The sequence below is a fragment of the Acartia tonsa genome, chromosome 1, assembly GCF_053477335.1.
Source record: "Acartia tonsa isolate MP-2025a chromosome 1, ASM5347733v1, whole genome shotgun sequence".
NCBI lineage: Eukaryota > Metazoa > Arthropoda > Copepoda > Calanoida > Acartiidae > Acartia > Acartia tonsa.
The window spans coordinates 36,515,962-36,538,602 of NC_137260.1; the positions used below are offsets into that span (position 1 = coordinate 36,515,962).

At 29.7% G+C, this 22,641-nt stretch overlaps 1 protein-coding gene across 2 annotated transcripts in view; it reads right to left on the reverse strand.

Annotated features, from left to right (window-relative positions):
• Positions 1-20,234, reverse strand: part of LOC145318371 (zwei Ig domain protein zig-8-like) — a 40,391-nt gene extending 20,157 nt beyond the window's left edge. Inside the window, exon 1 of one of the 2 annotated variants that reach the window (XM_080159670.1) lies at positions 19,998-20,234. The gene's annotated coding sequence lies outside the window, so the exon portion shown is untranslated. Of the gene's footprint in view, positions 1-7,037; positions 7,107-19,997 lie in introns of those variants that run through there. The other variant, XM_080159676.1, reaches the window with a different exon arrangement.
• Between the last annotated feature and the right edge of the window lie 2,407 nt (positions 20,235-22,641).

Here is a 22,641-nt window from a genome sequence, read left to right on the forward strand (position 1 = left end):
AAATAGCAGCAACCCTTCCACAAAAGAAATAGATTTTTAAAAAAACTAAAATCTAAAATTCATAGTTGAGGGTCGATTTCCTCCCTGTGGGGGACCCAACCCCACAAGTGCTTGTGGAGACAATTAGTTTGAAAGTTGTTTTTTTTTTCATGGGAAATGGGAGAATCAGCACCAATAGAATTGATAGGAAAATAGTCGAATTATTATTTGAGTATGTTAGGATTAGAGCTATGCATAAATAATTTTAAGGTATTAGTTTGATGTTAAATTACGCATAGCAAACTAAGATAATAAGGTTAAACCTTATTTTCAATAAAATATATTTAACATTTGTTGCGTAATTTACATTACTCAAAATAAAAAGAATTGTAAGGAAGAATTTTAAAAAAATAATAATGTCATAAGAATGTAAGATATATATCTTTCAAATCTTTAAACAGGTTGCATTTATAAAAAAAAACAAGTTTAAGCAGATTTTTATTAAAGAAAATGTCTTTTATGTTTTTACATTTGCATTAGCTAATATTTATAAATCTGTTTAATATTAGGGAAAAATGGGTAAAAATGTAAACTCAATATTATGTATAGACAACACGTTGTGCTACAGAATATAAACAATATTGGTTTACAAGATATCGGGCTTTCAGGGATAGGATAATGGAAGACAAATTAATTCTCCTTTTCCCACAAATATGTTTGAAGCTTAGTTCGTGATAAATATCACTAAATTTTCCATTGGCCTATCCATGTATCTTTCTATAATATTGAATATTGGTTTTGATCAAGTTACCAATATAATCAAAAAATATTTTTTCTTCCAAAAAGAAGACTTTGTAACAGATTTCAAATTTAGTAACATAAGCTCTTTAAGAGTTTGGTTTTAGAAAAAATTGTGAATTATTTACTGTTAATTGTCATTAGGACAGTACAGGTATCTTAAACTTGTCATGCTAGGTCAACGACCATGCTCGAGGTCAAATTTTAAACCATTTATTGATAGTGGTTATTTGTGTTAGCATCTGGAATTAAATCACGTGGAATTGAGTTTATCACGGGGAGCGTTGGGGAGAGGCCAAGTTTGCCTTTAAATGGTGTGAGCTGGCCTCTGATATTTTTACAACAAGTTATGAATGGCTGACTTCTTATTAATATTCAGCACAGACTAAATGTCTATTATAGTTGTCTATAAAGGATGGTAACATTCTTGTATTATTATAAACATATATCTCTGTGGTTCTACTATAGTTTTGCATAATAAAGAAGTACACGAAATTAAATGGTTTGGGGGATAGTTCTTTAAAGGTTATTTTATCCTGAGAATTTAATGTAAAACCTAGAGGCTCGAAATTAAAAGATGTAAAGGAAATACAAATACATGAAATCCAATTTGTTTTACTTTTCTATCTTCCACTTACCCAATTTTCTTGGAAATCTCTAATCCTGCTATGACATTTGTGTTTTTATTTCAAAATAAGCATTTTTGCAGACGTGTAAATATCTGTGGGTGTTACATTGGGTTATCTCATCAAAGGTGTGCGGGCAATTTCACATATTCATATGATTTCAAATTTAGCACAATTTAAAAGAAATCTAATGTATTGTTAAAATATGGTAAGCTATTTAATTTCTTGGTTAAAGTTTTGGGTATCTACTATCTAAAGTCAACCAACTAAAGCTACTTTTTATTTGAAAAAAAAAATTATTATTTGTATTTGCTATAATTGTATTAAAATGTAAAACTGTTAGCACACACTTATCAACAGGATGAACCTCACAAAGAAATGTAATTACAAATACAAAAATATTCCCTAACATATTCGCCCCCTCTCCCCTTATTTTTTTTTTCATTTCGACCACTCCTGTCCCTCCCCACCTTGAAACATTGTTTGCTTTAATTATACCTTTCAAAATAGGTTTCCGCCCTCTTCTATACTTACTTTCACTTTTGTTCATTAACAGTGTTCCATAAAAAATAGGAAAGGGCACCCGAGGAAACATTTGCTCCCTATATGTTGCAAGTTAAATAAATGATTATTTGACCAGGATAGGTTTAAGGCTATTTCTATTACTAAAATTAGGGAACAATCACGAAAGGTGAAAAAGCTACAAACCCCACATAAGCTCCCCAAATATTTATTTTAAAAAATATATAATTTCAGAAATCATTGACATATTTTGGGATTGGTGGAAAAGTTAAAATCTTTTTGGCTTTGTCAAAGAATCAGAAGGCATGAAAGTAATGATATGTGAAGCCATTATTATTAATAGAGAAAATGATATAATAAAATACTTTTTCTAGTGCAATATCTCTGTTTTGTTTATAAACATTGTATTAATCATTAAATATTCAGTGAAGAAAATAGTCTTCATTAGAGCTATAGTACAATAAGTACAATAATAAGCTAGTTATGAAAAGAAATGCTATGACATAATTTCTATTACAAGAATTATTAATATTATATACCAGCTAATAAAGGAAAGGATATCTGCCACTTAGGACACGTAGTTGTCTGTATAATGCATCTATACTTAAATATTAATTAATAATATTGAAAACTTTCCAACCGACCAACGCAACCTTTTACATTAAAGAGTAGCTCCGCTAGGGGGATACTTTTAAATAAATTATGGGGAAAAAACAAAGAATCTTTAATTTCCTTGTTTTCTTTTTCTTTAGGCTGGATTTAGAGTCGTTTTGAACAGGGATCTTAAGGGATAAGACAGTGGACAAGAAATTAATGTAAATCACCAATGATGTGAAACAAAATTACTCCTTAAGAAGATAAAAATCGTTGGTTGTAAAAACAAACAACCAAACTTCAATAAAAGTACCCAAATTTTATAAACCAACGAATGAGTAACATTTACACTATTATATGTCCCCTTCCTCTCTGAGTTTTTAATTCAATTTTGATAGGAAAATGAACAATATAAAAATTCATCCCAACAAATTTAATCCTTGTAGATTTATAAAATGGTCATTTCAATATTGATAATGCTATTAGAATATTATGTTAGTAAAATTTCATCACATAAAGTCGACTTAGATCATTGCAACGTTCAGCTTAAAAAGCTCTGAGAACTCAGGTTTAGTCCAGTTGTATCTTATGTTATTTTAAAATGTAAATGTATGCTAATTGAAATTCCTTTTTACACCAAAAATATTTCCTTTTTTAAATAAGTTTTATATTTTAAATTTTAAGTTTGGAAGAATAAGCTTTTAATTTAGCATTTGATTAAGTTTTAATTCTAGGCATGTTTTAATTTTAAAAGAGGTATTTTTACCAAAAAGAACAATTTTAGCACAAGAACAAATGAAAACAAAAAGATTTACAATATGGTTTCGAAACCGATTAATATCCGATGAATTAGAACCGGTTCTAGGCCACGCTGAAAAATCATATATCGTATCGCATTATTTCAAGTTTTCTACAAAAATAAAAATACAAACCAGTTTTGTTAGCCTGTCAATACGGCATCTCGTTGCTAACAAAACTGGTTTTAATATTACAGTTGCATATTTTTATTTACGCGGAAAGCTGTTTATAACACGATGTGATAAATAACTATTTAAAATGAAAAAAGAAAATAAATTGATATTATTTATTAAATGGATTAGTTTGTTTGGAATTACTTGGGAACAATTCCTAGAGTTAGGGTACATTGGATTTAGACAACTATTGAGCCCAAAGTTTTATATTATATCCTTATGAGTTCTAAATCTTGATGGTTTTATTGGTTCAAAACTAGTAGTGTCCAAACCTTTCAACCAGTAATCTAAATCAAATGGAGGGGAAATTTTATTTATCATCTTAGGAAATGTTTAAAGATGTATCGCCCATTGTATTATCCTTTATTATCCCTGATATAACTACTGTCATTTATAGTGTAGCTGCTTTACTGGAAGTGTACTTTCTTTAATGCAATAATAATATGTTATATTATACGTTATATTATGTCAACAAATATGTATTGTATACTTTTTCAGTATTAATAATCACATTGTAAAGGATGTCATAAGAAAAACTATTCTTTACTTTTTATTTCGAGGAGTTTTAGTTTCTAATCATCAAAAAGACATCTAAGATTTCTTCTTGGGATCTTAGAATTTGAGGGAGGGGGGGGGGATTTCAATCTATTTGGAAGTTCACTGTGATGTTAAAATGTAAATGATAAGTAATATACTATTAAAAGGGACAAGAAAATAATACTACATCTTTAAAACAGTGATTATTATTCTCCACACTCCCCTACCTTTATAGGGAGAGGTGATCTTGCTATAGCCATTGTATTATATATATGATCTTTAAAAAAAAGATTTCTAGTCTTTTATTGATCACTTTTTATGTAAGTATGTGCTTGATGACAGATCCAAGATTGTTATAATAAATATTCAGTGTTTGTTCATCTACATACACTCTTAAAAATATTTTTTAAAATTTAAACTATCATAAAATTATGTTTTCTTATTTGAAATGAAGTATTTCACATTTGTTGTTTAACAAGTTTGAATAATTCAGCTAAGCAAACATATGTATTTTAAAAGAATTTAGTCTAGTTTTTGGGTAGTTTTTACGCTGTTTTAAAAGAAAATAAAAAATAAACTGTTATTAAAAGATTTTTAAATGTTTTTCTTTTATTGGAAAGATTAATAAAATAATTTTTTTATTTACTTGGTAATTTTATAGAGTGTCTAGGCTCTTGTTCCCATATTTATCACATTGTGCTACGGAAATGTGTAATATCTCCGGTCAATATAGGATCTCATCACGCATGGTTGACTCTCTATTTATATTATATATCTAGAATTCTATGTATATTAGACCTACTCAATATTTGGATTATTAAAAATTTCTAAGAACATTTTTTTTTCTATTTTTATTTTCTTACAGGAAAAATTTTTAATTTTAGGGTCATAAACAGGTTTTCTCTTAGATTTTGGAGACCAAGTTTTAAAATCTAACCATATTTTTCATAATCAAATAATAAAAGTGGAATGCTTAAATTAAATAGGAACACAGTAATAGTGTCTGACTGATTATGACGTAACAAAAAAAATTAGCCAATGAGAGGCCACCATAAATTTTACCATTGGTCAATAACGACCTCTCATTGGCTATTTTTTTTGTTACGTCATAATCAGTCAGACACTATTACTGTGTTCATTAAATAGCCAAAACTATTTAGATCCATCTATGTATATATGTTTTCAGTAAAAAAAATATTTCTTTACAGGTCTAACGAGTCGGCATAGTTGTAAAAATAGTAATAGGTTGATAAGAAATAGGCAAGAATATTACTGATCTTCAAGAGGTCAATACACTGAAGTAAATATATCATTTATAATTGCTTTGCGAAATTATAAAAAAAAATTATTTTATTATTATTATTATTATTTATTTACCCATGACCCGGTAATAAATTAGTTTCTGGGATCTTATTGTACACAAACTATACACTACAAGGCATATCGTAAAATTATAAAAAAAATAACATGTTTAGATATTAAACGCGTTGCTGAAGTCCAACTGTTTTTAATATCTTTTAATATTTAAAAAACAAGCAGATATCTTTTGTCAGGAACTGTACTATTTGAGTAGGTCTGGTTTTAGACAATTTAATTGTATTGGAGTTAGTGGGGCTAGAAACCTTTCTTCTTTAAAAAAAAAATAATGGAGTGGGGGGGGGGTGTTACGCTAACCACTTTCTGGAGGAGAAAGAACCTCTAAGCGCTAAGGCGAAGCTACTAGTAAATAGTAGCTTTCATTTAAATGCCAATAATTACAACAGCTAATTATTTTTTGATTGATATGTATTTTCTATTATTTTGAAATACACAATAATTTTAGGTTCATATTTGTTGCTAATGATTTTTAAAGTAGAGTAAGGACAGTTATTTCAATAATTAACGCAAAACTTCAAATTTTAAAATAATTTTTTTTAGGTTTTAAGGAACTTAAGTTATAATATACAGTTTAAATGTAGCTACAATACAGCAATAAATTTATATAAATATAAATAAATTTTCTAATAATTATGATAAAAAAACAACCCTGACCCAAAACAACACAACTTAATAATTCTAATAATCAGTGTTTTTATTTGCCAGGAATAGAGAGGCAGAAATTTTATAAGATTAAAAATTTAGATTTGAAAGGTAGGCCTGCAGCTTTATTCACATTCTATACAGCCGCAGCTACAATAACCCACCTAAGTTTTTATAATTAACAATCCAGATTTGCAAACAGAGATCCTTGCATGCTTATCAGCTGCCAAAAATTCCAAAACCTGCAACCAAAAGCAAGACATAAGTCTTTGATTACAACTGCTGCAGATACATTTTCATCCATAAGCCAACTCCCAAAGACAGCACTTTTTTCAGCAGTGCATGGCCGGTTCCTTTTATCCTATCATCTCACTCCCTGATGTTTAATCTATTCTATGAAAAGATTGCATATAAATTAGGGCAAAAACATATTACTTTCATGTAAAAAACTAATTATATTTGCGTGTATTCACAGTAATTGAGCTATAGTAGCAAGGTATAGGTATTCTTAAGAAAATAGTTATTTATTGCATCGTTATTTCTTCTGATTAAAAAAATAAAAATACAGGAAATAATTCATTTATTTATTTTACATTTCTTAGAAAAAAATAACGATCAGTAAGGCTTAGAACTGGTTTTAGATGATTATTCAATTAGATTTTAAGATGGTATAATTGTCAGGTATTGACTCTATTTACACTATTTCCTTCTTTAGAGAACCTTTTAGAAAACCTAGGTATATTGAGAAAAAATACAAGCATGACAATAGTTTTTTTACAAGAAAAATAGAACAGAAAAGCAAATAATATATAATATAAAAAAATAAAATGTTAATCAATTATCCAGCATTGGTCTAAATAACCTAGAAAGAGTGTCTACTCTAGAGCTTAATTACTCGGATTTGAGCATAACAACACATTTCCTCTCTTTCCTGAGTGTGTGTGTGTGTGTGCATGTGTTGCTTATGAATAATAAATAAGTTGATAATTACCTTATCTATAACTTTTCATTGCACTTTTATTATATAGAAGCCAGCATTTTAGTAACGGAGCAATAATCTAAATACATTGTTTTTTTAAAAAATCGTCCCTCATAAATATATTATCAACAAAGATTTTAGGTGGCTTATTTACCTACTCCATTAAAACTTTACCCTTTAGTAATAATATAGGGGGAGGTATGAAATAAAATAGTTAAAGTCATTAAGTTTTTGTACCATATGAATTGCTTATGTACTTCAAGAAATTAAGCTTGTTAAAACTTATTTTTGCACAACCTAAAATATTGTGCCAGTTTTCTTACAGTTTATTAGGCCAAGGTATTGCCGAAATTTCTTGACATTGACCACTATATTTAATAGTTTGACAGATGGCACATTATGGAACAGTTTTATACTTGTTAAATATTGAAAAATCACAGTTCAATATCATCCCTAATAACCTAAAAATTTGCTGTGATTATTCTTTAAGTTTGAGACTGTAAAAATGGGATTATGCTTAATGTTTATGCATGTAAAGCTTATCAAAACACGGAAAATTTTATGTTAGAATATAGGGTTAGAAGAATAGATAAATCAATATTAGTTAGAATTTGAAAGTAAATGTGTTTATGCTTGTCTATAGCTATTGTTCTTAATGTTTGAGTCATTGATTAGGACGAGAAAATTTTGTAATTTTATAGTAACTAGGACTAGCTCAAGTTAAACGTTCAAGCACACAATCGGAGTATGGGTGGTGTTAAATTAAGGCATAGTAAAGAGCAGAAGGCTTGTAATCCAAACTACTCAATTATCTCCATTCTTACACATCCAAAGAAAATTTGCGTGAATTTTACCTATATTAAGGTACGATAAATATTTTTAAGTATTTTTTCACTTTTCTATCCCTCCCTCCGTGGTTGCATGAACCTTGACAAAAGTTGATGTGGTGTCGCATGTTGTGTGTCCTATGCTTCTATCACGCGGCCGCTGCAAAAACTTTTGCAGCGAAGCTTATTTACAATAGAAATAAATCTGTGCGTCTTTAAAAGTGTGTTCTTATAGCTGCAACATGTAAACTATTTATAGTAACATTTAAATTAATTTAATTGAATTTAACAAATAATAATTCTTATTTACTTTTAGTTTTCTTGAGCCTCGTTCCAATGGTTATTTTCATTCTTTGATTAGCGCAGTTAATTAATTAATTTTCACATTGTACTTTAAAGTTCAAAATGGACGATAATAACTTTTACAAAAAAAATATACATATTATAGCCATATGAACTATGAAGCAATTTATTTTCTTTAATCGAAAGTTGTTATAAATGAGTTTAAACGACTATTAACCTAATGAATAGATTATTACTTATTACGATACCCCCATCCAACTCCTTTATCCAATCCCCTCTCCCCCTACTGTATGAACGAATGGGCCAATAAATGAAAACCATGTTAGCAACCTAAATTGATGACAACTTTTCCCCTGTCATAATAACCACGTATATTCTATAACCATTAGTAGCCTTATGTTTAAAAATACATTTTATTGTCACTTTGACTTTAGTATCGCATTTGACAAATTAACGAATTTTAAAATGATTCATATTTTGATTGTCTTACATAGGTGGGCTTTGTACTGGTAGTTGGATGGGTTGATAATTTACTGTAAGTTGTATCATTTTGAAACAAAAATGATAAATAATAATGAATGAATTCGAGTAGAAACAACTTACAAATGTATTTTATGTACTGTTACTGTATTCAATGTTTTTATATGTATGCATCTTCAACAACAGAAAAATAGAATGTTGTTTTATAAATCTTTGCAAATGCAGGGAAAAGGATTTAGAGAAAATATTTTCAATTTTTCAATGTACATTTAGGTGCATGTTCAATGTGTATACTATTACATATAACATATAGTAGACCTTCCCAAAATCTTGTTTTAAAACCCCTTAGTAGCGAGGTACAAAAAATCATATGCGGACAAACGTTAAAAAGTAATCATAGAGCTAATGGAGAAAATATGAGCATTCATATATTTTGTATTATGACCGACTGACCGACGGACTAATTAATTTGACTACAAGATGTCTTTGGCTCAAAAAATTTAAGTCGAAAAAATCCCTTACAATAAATTTTGCATTTACCGAAAAATTTATTTATTTTGGGAAAGCCTATTTTACCTAAATATGATATTAAGCCAGTCTAACATAAATGTATATAAAGTTTGAGTCCATAGACGGAGAGAGTAGTCCTAGTAAGCTCAGCACAATTTTCTCAACATTTAAATGAAGCAAATGTTGAGAAAGTATTTCTATTAAAAGTCCGAACCATCCAGACATATGGTGCACTAATTCTCCTTAAAGTGTACACTAGTATAAAAGAGTGTAAAATCATATCATATTGACATGCGAGCTAACTATTAAAAATAAGCCAAACTATATCTATTGAGTCGACAGATAAATTAAATCGTCCCATTACAATTTGGGAGGTGTCACTATTAATAATAGTAAAACAAAGACTTCTACTGCTGTTATGTCAGGTGAATTATATATGATTATTCTAAATTCCAGAGAAAGGAATATCAAAAGGACGAACTCATTCACAATAAATTTGTACCTTTAATTTTATTTATATAAGAATATTTTAAATCCTAGTTCTTTTTGTTTGATAAAGATGTGATTATTATTGAATAGAAATTTAGTAAATAAAAATAAATGCTCGAAATTATTGAAGTTCCTGGTTAGTTTGACTAGAATTGTATATTCTATGTTTTTATTGATCATCTGCAAAAACAAAACTAAAAGTAAAACCTTAAGAAAACTTTTTAATTAAAAATGTTAAGCAAAAATTAACCGCCGCATTTTCGAAGTTAGGTTAGAGGGGAACCTCTTGGCTCATAAAGAGTTGATACTCATTTTAATGCAAAGTTAGAACTTTCAGACAAAGGTAGTCTAACAAAGATTTTGTTGATAGAGCAAAACGTTCAGTTCGAATGAACAATGAGCTAAGATTCTTGGACAATCGCTTGAAGTTAAAATAAGAGGACCTCACCCCACGACGTAAGGTGCATGCGATGATTTTTTAAAATAAATATTTTATTATTATTAAGAATCGGGCTCCGTCTTTGATTTTAATTAATAATTGTCAACAATACACCAAACAAACATTCTATTCTTTGTGTTTTCACGTCTTTTTTGTAGCGCAGCTACTCTATTATCAGATTATGTCTGCAGTTTTATCGTGATAAATTAAAATTAAACAGCAATTGTACAGATTGAAAAGTTTACATATTTGTGTTTGTTTACTTCTATCTACTTGTTGATATGTTTAAAGGTTCAAGAAAACTTGTGATAGTTTGAATGCTAACATTAAAAAATACTAAAAATGATTGTCACAAGTGGTTAATTGTTTGCCATTCCTTTATTAATAAACCACTATATAAATATGAATATGTGGATAGGGTAATGAGAGATACTTGATACACTAACATTACATCTTGTTTTTATATGTTTTTGTGTTGGCCAGTAGGCAATGAAATAAAATAAATGTTTACATAAAGACCGATCTAAATATCACAATAGCAACACAACAAATCTTTTTAAGTTGGTAGTTCTTTAAAACTAAAATGTTTTTATAAAATGTTTCCAACATGAAAAAAAAAGTGTTTTTGATTGTTTACACATTGCAAGAATCACAATTTAAGAAAGAACGAGTTAAATGGATACGTAAAAGATAAAAAAAAGGACAATATCTAATTCAAATTGTTTCAAATAATGAAATATCTAGAATATTGAAGTATGGTAAAATTCTTATTTATTTGCGATGTTCTTCTACCATTAAATAAAAAAACACTTTTAGTTTTCTATGAAGCGTTGTGCGTCCAAAATTAGGGTAAGTCAGTCTGGAATTCTGCGCTTCAGAGTAAGCTGCAGGTCAATAGGGAGCACACTGAGAAAGACACGAAACCGACTCAATGCCACCAATTTTATATTTGTACACTATTGCAACTCACTGTTCTTTCTTTACTTCATCATCTAGCTTTTTTTTTGAAAAATAGGCCCTTTTACTATTTCTGCAAATTTAAAACTACAAATATGATGAAAAATCAGAGAAAGTGTGAGGACAGGAATGGGAAGAAGGAGGGGGTGGCAATAATGAAAATTGGAGTTCAAGGTAAATATCTTGCAAATATTTGTTTTTAGGTACAAACAGGTGTTACCACAGTAAAAGGATGTACGTGCGTGTGTCAGTGTGCATTAAAAATTTAAAATATTCAACTCGGCGAAACAAATTTTCGAGTTTGTGTCCCAAAACAGGTTTTTTCATCCTCATATATACTACCACCCCCAACCCCCATATCCCTTATAAAATTTTGTCTTTTTAGATTAATAATTAAGTTCCTTTTATGTATTTTCAAGCTATGTATTGTCCAAAATTCTAAAAACCTAAATTAACCTTTCTATTGGTTTGTATTCACACATTCAATTGTATGTGAACATTTTGTTTGACTTTAAACATGAACAAAAAAGTGAAATAGAAGGAATATTTACTCTTTCAATAAGGCCTACTGTTGACATTGCTAAAACGTAATGTAAAATTTGATATGTATTTAAGTAGCTACTCTTTAGCTAGGGTTAAATGGTATCTTATGAAAAGTAACAAATTGCAGGCTTACAAATGGTTAGGTTTCGAATTCTAATTCCAAGCCCATTAAAATTGTATTTTATATATGTGACCTAGCCATAGGAAAGAAATTATTTTTTTTCCGTTATTAATCAATAGCTGCTCTTTTATTATTATAGATTTATAAGTTTTGTTAAAATGCTATAAAAATAAGTTTTTGATATTTCGTTTTTGTTGTCTAGAATTTCTCTGAAAATACTCTCCATTTTTTGCATATTCCCGTTCTTGATTACTATTAAAACCTTTATAATCATCATTATTGCTCCATTGATATCTATACTCATTATTGCCAAAATTAGGTTGTTGAAAATTATCTCTGTCATAATCATAATCATGAAAATTTTCCCTTTCATAATTAGGTTCATGAAAATTATCTCTCGGTTGATAAAAACTGTCTTTTTCATTATTTATTTCTCTATCCCTTTCCTCTCTCATATTTCTAAGTGAAATATCGTGCTCAGTATCCGACATTTTTTACAGTGTCTATCCTTTTTTACAGTGACTAATATATCAAGTGTTCAAAATATTATTAAGTACGGTTCTAAAGACAAGGAACAGTTTTAATTTACAGTAAAATTTTAGCAAGTTCCAAGAACGTATAATAATATCAATTCACAGTAAATTTTAGCAAGTTATAAAAACGAGTAATAATATCTCTTTTCAGGAAAAATTGTGGAGTTCTGAAGAAGGTTTTTAGCAATCCGAACCAGGAACAATTTTGGCAAAATATCTTACATAAAGATATCAGAAATTTAGCAAGGTCCAAGGACAACTAATAATATCTCTTCACAGCAGAATATATCACAATAGAAATTTAGCAAGAAGATTTTTTAGCAATTCAAACTAGGAAAAATTTTGTCAAAATATCTTACATAAGATATCAGAAATTTAGCAAGTTCCAAGGACAAATAATATTTCTTCAGGTTACACCAGATTTTGAAGGTATTATGGAACCAGGAACAATTATCGCAATAAAGACATTATATATTTAGCAAGTTCTAAGAACAAATAATAATATCTTTTTACAGTTGAAGTTGTGGGTTTCAAAGAAACAGTACCAAATATATCGCAATGGAAGTTTTAGTAATATTATCTCTACCTGAAACAAATTTTAATTAGTACACTTTATTAGTAACTTTAATTTTTATTTTTCATAAATCTAAAAAACTTATAAAAATTTTAACATTTAGAGGTTACAAGTGTTTTGTATATTTTTTACAGCTGTTTTAATTTTTCAATATGACTCTTTAACGTTTGGGTAATATAACAATTATCTCTTCCAATAATTTTAAGGCTAAATTAGTTTCAACTTCTCACCAATATTTGCTAGTTTATATTATCAAACTTTTTCTCCTTTTTATAAAGATTATCTCTACCAACAAATTTGAAGAAGGCTAAATTAGTTTCAACTTCTCAGCAGTATTCGCTAGTTTATATTACAGATTTTCCAGCAGCAATATTAAGTAAGTAGATTTAGATTCAACTTCCCAACTAAATTAACGTTATTTCAGGATCTACTAACAATTTGCAAACAAATATCTCCAACTATTGTTGAAATAAATTATCGCTTCAAATATCAAAGTATGATATCTTTTATAACTTATAGCATGAATTATTCTGAATCAGAATAATAGATAGAGTTTTTATGACAATTGTCTCTATTTTTAGCAGACAAAGTTTATAGCAATTATTTTAATTTATAACAAACACATAACTTGATATGACAATTGTCTCTATTTTTAGCAGACAAAGTTTATAGCAATTATTTTAATTTATAACTAACACACTTCTTTATTGAAATAATTCTAAATAGATTTAAATTATGTCTACAATCTTATGTCTATCTATTTATTAAGATTCACTTTAATTAAAAGTTATTAATCACCCGTCTGTAAAAAAAATTTTAACAAAATCAAAAATCAAAAGTTTTCAAAGGAAAAAATTCTGGATTTGACCTGTGATGGGTTGCCATTCTGTGACGTTATACGGTGAATAATCAACAAATATTAAAGTAATTTCAAAACTTGTATTTTCTATTCTAGGGTCTTAATATCAACTAAACATAATTCTTTTACAAAATAATAACCATAATTTTATTTAACACTTGCTATCAAAGAAAGATTGGAAATTCTAATTTACTAATTATGGTGAAATTTTGTACATAAATATTGATTTTTGTTTGTAATTTTGCTTCTAATAAAAGTAATTTCTATTTTATATATTCTAAATCAAAAATATAACATACATTTAAGGTAACAAGTATTTAAATCTGTTACAGGATCTTATAAGAATTGTTACATTGCACCATGGAGCAAAGAAATAGGATTCACTTAAGTTGCATATTAAAATTTTGTATTTTTGGGTTAAGGAACACATTTTCAACTTTTTAGAAACCAGAGTTTAATCCTGCCTTCGCCACACTGTGTATTGGCAAGTAATTTTAAACATAAAATGTAAAAAACATTATATTTTCAATAGTTCAAAATAGGTATTTTTGGATTAAGGAAATCTTTTTTAACTTTCTATAAACCATAGTTTAATCCTGCTTTTTTTATTTCAAAATAAAATATAACAACATGATATTTTCCATAGTTCAAAATGTATCGACTGCTCGCTTTACTTACAACAAAAGAGGGTAAAGTAAATTTCAAGTAAAGTTTTTTTTCTCAGAGTTGGTATTAAACTTTGATAGTATTAAAGTTTACCCAAGTTTAGATCGATGATAGTTATAGACCGGCCCAAGGATAAGGGGAAGGTAAAAAATTCAAAAACTTGAAATTTTTGTTTAAAATTTTATAAATTATTTGGTTACTTTATTATTAAAATCACTGTCACTTGTCGCTTTTTGTTTTTCACACTTAGATTTGTTAAATTGATTTTGTTATACATATTTTAAAAATTGATTTACTTCAAAATAATCCTTAAAAACTAATTATATTATTCTGGTTCATATAATTGTCTCTAAATGTCTGCTTTAAAAGTAAATTCTTTATATTTTTAGGACAGAGCAAACAAAATTTTGTGTATAGATTCAAAAACAAATCGTTTAAGATAAAGCATTCCTAGTATAAACGTTGAGCCCAGTTAAATCATGGTGTATGTATATGTATATATTTTAACTTCAATTACAACTGCTTTAAAAACATCTGAAACTTGACAAGCCTATAATAATTTGTATGTACTGATTTTATTGGACTTTTGATACTACTTTTGATCTTATCCCAGTTTTAGGTTTCTAAGAAGGGAGGGGACATTAGATTGCAAATTATACTAATACCCAAAGTATTCTTAAAACACTCCTCTTCCTTTTCGAAAAAAATAAAATCTTTATCAAATCTAACGGCAGCGACACTTTTACCAATTAAAAGTTGTTTACGCAAACACTTTATATTTTGTCGAACAGATTAAGTAATGCCAAAGCTCACTCAGCCGATTTAAATACTTAGTAACAGCAAACAAAAAATTTTCTCTTCTCTTTTCAAACGAATTAGTTTAATTATAGAGCAGCTTTGGATCTATCTATCCAACAAGTTAAGTTCAACAATTTCATTTAGTCGCAGACGTAAACAATCCATAATTTAATAATTATTAAATCGAATCTTCCATGGTGCAAAAACACATAATAACAGTGGACTAAGTATAATTATAGAATAGCTTTGGATCTATCTAACCAAAAAAGATAAATATTTTGGAATGACTAGTTTTTAGCCGAATGAGTCTTTATTAATATCATTGTTCGTTTTATTATTATTCATATAGGAGTATTCAAATTAGTTTAATCATTCTTGTACATAATAGGATGGTGAATATATATATTTATTTGTTTTAATATGTTAAATAAACTAATCCAGAATTTCGACGCTTGGCTCGCGTCGCTCCTCGTGTTCTGACTCGGAATCCTCTTCGAAGGTGGGGCCGTCGGAATTCTCGGATTCAGCACGGGAGTCGGCGTCGTCTCCAGCGGCATCGTCTCCAGCTTCGCCAACATCGGACCTAGCTCCGGCGGACCCAGCCTCTGACTCGGAATCCATGGACCAGTCATCATACTGGCCATCTAGGCCGGGCTCGCTGTCACTGATCTCAATGGTCGACTCGAGGTCCAGCACAATATCATACGCAGAGGTAGCCATTAAGACCGCCTCCTTGTAATCATTGCACTGAGCCTCGAGGACCGACAACTCATGCTGGTTGTCTTCACGCGAGCGGTCGACAGTAGGCATTGCATCGCCTAACAAGCGGTGCAGCCGAATGCCTTCGTCGACAAGTCTGAGCGACTCGCGGTTGGGAATCTCTTGCAGACCTGCGCGAAAAGCTAACCGGCACGCATCGCGGAAGCTAGTGCGCAGGCCCTTCCCAAAATAATACCAATCAGCAATTTCACTCGAGTAAACTATCGGCGGAGCTGGCAGAGGATCTGGAACCGCAAAGGGAACGGGGCCGCCAACATCGGGTTCGGGAGAGGGAGCCAAGACTTCCTCGGCAGCGTCGATCAACAGTCGCAGGTTGCTATGATCAACCATGACAGAAAAACTTATTATTTAACTTATCGGCAGATTTAAAATTAAACGTAACTTGATGGTAATCGTATGAACACCGGAAGAGCAATGATTAGATAACAAGAAAGTCGCAATTAAATAGAATTAATCATGTCACGTGACATGTCCCGGCAAGCCTTTACAAATAGGTCTAATTTACCCCCATTTTTCATATTAAATAATAATAAACAAAGACAAAAACCGGCCGGGTCAAAAATCAAATTGCGCAAAGGCAGCTTCCTCCCCCAATGTCGGTCTTTTTTCTCCACCCCCTTTTATTATTACCACCCGGGTCAACCATTTTTCAAGACGACACTTTCGGCTTCTTTGACCTCACTGACACCTCTAGTGAATATTAAGTCTTGTTGTCAAAGGGATAAAGGGGAAGGGATGCTAGGGACGGATTTCCCGGGAAGCTAGCAACAACAACAACGCATGCCTATAACATATGGGTCGTATGCTCGTCAAATACATTGTTGTATAAAAACGAATGCGTGTGTTTATGTTTATGTGTATGTTTTTGTGTTTGTGCGTATACAATAGCCTCACTGGCCACCCAAAGCTCCTTAGCCTCCCCAATTTGCACGTTTCCTGCCCTACCCCAATACTAATATTAATATCATCATACTACCCAAAATATTCTAAATTCCTGGAAATGATAAAGGTTAAATTGAAATTCAACGAATTTTTCTACACATATTTCCAATTCTTTAAATATGTTTTACAAAAATCTAGCCCAAGGTCAAATTTTTTCTTCACTCTTTGCTTTAGTCTCCACAAAAACTTCAATATTCTAATAATTTTAAAAATGTCTTAACGATGCCTTGAATTCAGAGATCGAATCACCACTACACAATTTACAATTTTAATCAAATTAATTTTAGTTGACACTGTGGGTCATGACTCGGTCACTTCTACATGACCGAGCCAAACATAACCAACGATTTCACTAGGAATCCCACCTCCAACCCCCCCCCCCCCCCCGTCAACCCACCAATGGGAAACCAACGGTCATATGGTCACACCGTGTTCTTTGACGCTTGGATCTGGTGCACGTCGCCTTTTTCAGGATAAGGACAGCACGGTGTGTGGACTAACCAAATGGCATGTCGGTCCTATGGACCATAATCACAGCAGTGATTGGTGTGATATTGACATATTATCACAACCACGACATCCCCTATAGGCAACCAGTAGATGCATGATATATGGATGCAATTATACTTTAAATATAACTTATAAATTTAACTGTAAATTGTAATAGTACTTTTGTAAACGGATGGACTAACAACACGCACAGTGTTTTTACTCTATCCGTATAGCCACACGGCTATTTTCCATTGTAATCATTGTATTCTTCTGTTTTTCCGAAATAAATTATTATTATTATATTATATATATTATATATATATATTATATAAGCCTTGATCGCTTGGCTTAAACTAGTAGTAAATTTTTCAATACCTAATTTTTTTATTTACAAAGGGAAAATTTTGATTATTATCATTGGACATCACATACATTTATAGTCCATTGTCTTAATCCCCGAGATTTCTGAGGTTACTCTACATTTTTAAAAGAATATTTTTAAAACTATTGAAAGTTTGTAAGGAGAGTCAATACTTGTAAAAATTGGTAATAAAATAAGTTCTCCAATACATGTTTCAATACATTTTATACTTAATTTTTTATTGCTATATAAAAGGCATTATTTTTGTAATTTTCTTTTAAATAAAATTAGTAGGATTTAAGATTTCTGTTTATTTTAGGGATTTAATTTTACCGTGCCTGAAAGAATCAACTTTTTACATTGTAATTTTCAAATGAGTAACACGTATCTTCTTATTTAATAAATTTTTACTTAGGTACTTGTTTGATTCCCTTTATATAATTTATTATCTTTAATAATCCATTTTCTAAATAAAATTTTCTTTATTTTGTAGAAGGTAATAAAGATAACCTAAAGGATGTAAGAAACTACAAATAAACTTAATAATACATAATATACCTTAAACAAAACCAACACAATGTTTATAGTTATGTCAAGAAATATAATTGATGGAGATATATATTCCTGCTACTTTTATACAACTACTAGGATCTTGTATTAACATTACAGTATAATATAGTCTCACACATAGAAAAATACTGTGATTTAACTTTTTTTATATGCTAGAAGAACCACTTATTATATGAAGTATGAATATACTTATCTAGTTATAAAAAGAAATACAAATAAAGAATGCTTGTTGCTTTTTGGTAAAAAAAAGATTTTGGATTCATTCATATCTAAAATTAAATTGTGTATACGTAGCATTCATGTATAGATAAAATGTTAATATATGAAATTAAATGTTTAATTTTATTTTCTCGTATTCATTCGAATCAGGTGGATAGAAACCGGTTCTCATCCATACGAAAAAACTATGTCTAGCATCGTATTATATCCAGCTTTCTACGAATAAAAAAAGGTACAATCATAAGATTAAAACCATTTTTTTTAGTCCGTGCCTTCGGCACCTCGGGGCTAAAAAAACTGGGTTTAATCTTATAATTGTACATTCTATATCCGCGGAAAGCCGTTTATAATACGATGGGAGAAATAACTATTAATTGTTCTCTTGTCACTATGATATTCTTTTGTCTTACAATTTCTAAAAAGCACTTCAAAATTGGTCCAAAAATTTGCAAAGATGGTTTGTTTTGCTACTTTAGTTTACAGATGTAGAAAGGAATACTTCATCTGAAGATTTACTATTTTTTCTTTGAATTTTAAATGTCACTTCTTTGTTTATAGCAATTGAATACACGCAGTAAAACATCACAACTTATCTCAAATATTTTTTTAAGATTTCGACAAATAACTTTTTTATTAGATAAAACATCCTTTTCTTTACTTAACTATTAAATATTTGTATTATTTATGTAAACATTGAAAATTTAAAAAATATATAAAACTTTGCTTTGTTATATTTTCAAGAGAAGATACACAAAAACATAAAATTTTGTAGATACCACTATCACACACTTGCATTGTTGTCTTAGTGGCAATGATGACAACTTTGAGGCAATAAAATGCCACATACGACCACATTTAGTGCACTAAAACAACCATTTTTTGCCCTGGAAAGACACTCTTGGCTTGGTCATTGTGACCCACCCTCACTGAATACCAATTAGTTTTCAACAAATGTTGAAGATGAGAGAAGCTAAGAAAATGAACATTCAACAATGTATGTTATAAGAATAAAAGTTGGGAAGTTTAAATGGTCATTGATTTACTAGAGTGACTTATCTACCATTCTCTTTGATAAAGCTGTGTTGGTTAGGAAAGTGGAAATGTGATCTTAGTCTTTATCTCTAATTTATAGCTTATATGTATCAATATAATAGAATATAAGAGATCCTAATTTCACTAACTATATTGAGTTTTGTTTAAAAAAGATTTGCTTTTCATTGATACGGAAAACAGTAAGTAAAAAGTTACAGAATGGTACGAAAGATGAATACATAATAAGATATAAATATTTTAAAAAACAATACATTCTAAAAATCAAAAGAAAACTTTTTTAATACAAATTTTTGAGGCCCTCTAATTGCATTTTAAACATAGATTCCTAAAGAATGTGTATAAAATTGGATTAAAAGATCCTGCTCAATTACACTGTAATGAATTCTAATACCTAACTAAGTAACATTGTAATCCTAATAAGGAAAGACTAAATATGTAAGAGAAACTATACCTAACCTGTTTGCTAAAAGCCACAATAAATCACAACTTTTAAAACCGGAAACCAGCGCGGCGGCTATGATAGATCCGCCAGCAGCTTACGCGCCTGGTCTGTTAATCCAGCGTCTAAATAAGCAGCCAATAATAATACACTATAGGCTATGGTCAGCAGCTTTTATTGTAGGATATTTCATTTATTACTTTGAATTTAACAATAACAAAGAGTCCTCGCTGAACAGAGGCTGGAAGCAAACTAGAGTAGAGGGGAGGTTGGTTTCAGCCCGTCAGTGGGAATGGGGGGGGGGGGCACTGATGGGGTTGGGAAATGTAGAGAGAATCAGAGAAAGAGAATTGGCGAGTGGACACCCAAATTGGAAGGGCGGTTTCAATGAGTTTGGAAACTGAAGAGCCCACCAGCTCATTTACCAATTGTAAGAGAGATTGCGAGAGATAGAGAAAGATAGAGAAGAAGAGAGAAAGAAGGAAAGATAGAGAATAAGAAATTGTAGAATAGATTGGACACTTACAAGAATGAGAAGCCTGTGTCTTTTTCACTAACACCCAATGGACCTTAGGCTCTATTTTAAATGTTTCATTAAAAATCACCACCAAATAAGGCATCGATTTTATAATTAAAAGCTGATATCATATTTACAGAATATAAACATAAAAAAGGGATTTTAAAAGAAGGAAAAAATTATGAAAAGAAAAGTAAAACATAAGCTAAAAGCAAAGATAGATTAAAAATCAGCAGGATTGTTCCAAAGACCAGGCATATGTCACTTGGAGAAAAATTACTTTTCCTTACACCTAAACGTATTAAAAAATAAAGTTGGTCCAATTAATGTATTTTTTAAAATATTGATTTTAAAATTATTTACGAAATTGATGTTCAATAATTCGAATTTTTCTGGTGAAAAGGTGAAAAAAATGTCTATGCTTAACATATCCCTACCCTGATGTAATAATGAAGATTAGAAACACTTTCTTTCACAGATTAGCTACAAAATACAATTTCATTGCCAAAACCATGCACACGGACAAGTTTTCAAAATGTAATTTAGTATTTCTGTCTGCAACATGAATTCAAAGAAGATAAAGTATAGAATAGAATCCAGGTAGAAGATTCTGCCTGGCTAGCCTGAAATAAAATTGGAACTTTTGAAAGCCCTAAATGGCTACAAGGCTTGTAGTAAAATCATATGATTTCAGATATTATCGAGAAATGATATGAAAAATAAATGCCTTTTTTAATAGTATACTAAAAGCCATACAGCCAATCGTCCAGCTATATTTGTCCTATTCACAATGGATTAAAACCTTATAGTATTAGCAAAACTTTAAACAAAAAATCATTTCAACATGAATTTAGTAAAAAAAAATTACTTTAAAAATATTTGGTTAAGAAATAATGATCACGGCATTTGTATTAGGGTTGCGCATAAATTTGTTTACAAAAAATCCTTAGCAGCTGATTTTTAATTCTTTCAAGGTCTGAGAGTAAAAGATGTTTATATCCAATTATATATTTTTAAGTATTTTAATTTCAATTATTATCATAAATTATTTTATTAATTGTTGAGTTATACACAAGTTACGTTTACATTTCGTAATCGAGTGATTACGCAAGTTGCGTCATAAAGTACATTGACAGTGGTGAAATGTAAACAATATTAGATAAACATAAATTTAATTTCTATGCAGTAGAGACATAAAGTTAGAGGAAAAATCTAATACTTTTCGATATATTTTCATTAAAAAGATATTTTTTCAGTTTTGTCCCAACTTGACATGTGTACCATTCAAGTTTCATATTATGTTTTTATTGCGCAAGCGCAACTTTTCTTCAATATTCCCTAAAATATTTGAGGTTTTCATTTCTATTCCTCCTTATTCTATGCATGAATTATAAACTTTGGAAATATATTTTCGCTCCTTCTCTGCCTAAATGGTTTTGTGAGAATTTATTTTTGATATTATTAGTTACATATTCATGCCATTTGGCTAATGATTGATTTAGTCATCCTTGTTATCTACTCATCACACTAAAGATATTTTTTTTATAGAATACCTATCTTTGTCCTGGCCAAAACTAACTTTTGGATCGGACCACTTATTTGTCTAACTACAATAACAAATCTTATAAAACAGAGATAGGTAGATAATTAGAAGGACTATTGTATTTGAAGAATATATAGGTGAAAATAAATAGATTAAAAGTAAGATACGCAAACTTAATTTGCAAATCTAACTTAAATGTAATTAAATTCAAAAACTCTTATTCATACAATGTTTTTTAAAAGCGAAGCTTTTCTATAATTAGGGTCGGTCCGTCCGTACGTCCGTAACGGATAGCTTTTTTCGTTAGTTTAGGCATGTTAGAATTGTCCTATCGATTTCAAATTTTGCATGGTGATTCCTTAAATAGTTAGGTACGATTTAGAATGCGTAGCAACTCTATAATCATCACCAAAATGTCCGTACGTCCATTTTAAACATGTTGATTTTTTTACTTTTTAACAACAAATTTTTATGTGATCTTATCATCCGATTGATCTGATTTTTGGTATATTGATTCCTGGGACAACAAAGTATAATGTAATCAGCGAAGCAACTCTATAATCAAGTCCTAAAAATGTTAGTATGTCCATAAACATTATCC